Here is a 1,489-nt window from a genome sequence, read left to right on the forward strand (position 1 = left end):
TGCTATCTCTTTGTCAATAAAACTTTGAAAAAAAAAAGAATATTAACTATACATAAAAGAAATAAAATTCAGATGCACACTGTAACATCAATAAATATCAATGAAAAATCCAGAAACAAAAGGCAAAGTATTATATTATTTTATTTCTATGGCATGGTATGAATTCCCAAATTGAAACAGAAGGTACATTAGTGTTTGCCAGAAGTTGGTGTAAGGAAAAATAAAGAGAGGCAATTAATGGGTTTGGGGTTTCCTTGGGGATGGCAAAACAAATGATTTCATAACTTTAGAAATATACTGAAAATAGGGGCTGGGGAGATGGCTCTGTAGAATAAGCGCTTGCCTGGCAAGTGCAAGGGCCTGAGTTCAATCCCCAGTTCCACACACAAAAAAATACTGAAAATAATGATTTGTACATTTAAAAGAATGAATTTTATGGGATGGGATGAGAAGGATAACTTTGTGAGGAGATAAAAAAAAAAGTTAATCTTCAGGAACTTTAAGAGAGTTGAGAGGAAGACCAGAAATTACAAAGTGGGTAAAACATAGCATAATGCAGACTCAAGAATGAAGCAGTCCTGAAAGTTTACCTAATTCATAGTTTATCTCATTTTTTCTCACTTTTCTTATTTTCCATTGCTTCATTTTTCAAATTTTACTTCTTCCACTGTCCTGTTCCCCATAAGAATGGAAGGTCTGCAGTTTCAAGGAAAAACAAAGGACTGAGCCAGCAGTGCTACACCCAAGGAAAAGTCAAGACTGCAAAAATCAGAGTTTCCCTTTGAAAGTGATTCCTTTCACAGGGCAGGCTAGAGCTGGAGAGGAAATCCAATGACCCACCCACTATATTTGAGAGGATTCAGTTAGAAACAATTTTGGAAAGGGATTAAATCTTTAAAACAGAGCTATAGAAGAATTACAGGACAATTTCACATAACGGTTTCCAGTATTATTCTACCACAGTGACTGGTTGGGAGATAGTCATAAGAGAGAGTCACAGAGACGGTACAGGTAGACATAGACTCCTCTGTGTTTAAACTCAGGCCAAGAAGTAAATGGTGCCCTGTCCTCTGTGGTGAGAATTCACACCTATTGTGGTTGGCTCTTAGAATTTTGACGTATTGACTTCAAGTCCAGCAGTTCAGTTTGACCCCGTCCTACTGTATATCAAGCACAGAAATTAGTGCTCTGATTGCTTTCCATATTTAACTATGACAGCAAGGATACACCTTGGCTTCAGTGGTTGTCACAACATGGCATGTACAGAGATTGGTGTCTTTAAAGAAGTTCACTGCATAAACCTATGGGCCATAAGGACAGAAGGAGAAAACTATGAGTGTCTGGATTCCAAAACTTCAGACATTGGAAAGAAACCTTTTGTTAAAAATTACAGAGGAGAGGCCTGGGGATATGGCTCTATGGAATAAGCACTTGCCAAGCAAGCGCAGGGGCTTGAGTTCAATCACTGTTTGTTCCACAAAGAAAGAAA

Source organism: Octodon degus, unplaced genomic scaffold (assembly GCF_000260255.1).
Source record: "Octodon degus isolate 3935 unplaced genomic scaffold, OctDeg1.0 scaffold00236, whole genome shotgun sequence".
Classification (NCBI taxonomy): domain Eukaryota; kingdom Metazoa; phylum Chordata; class Mammalia; order Rodentia; family Octodontidae; genus Octodon; species Octodon degus.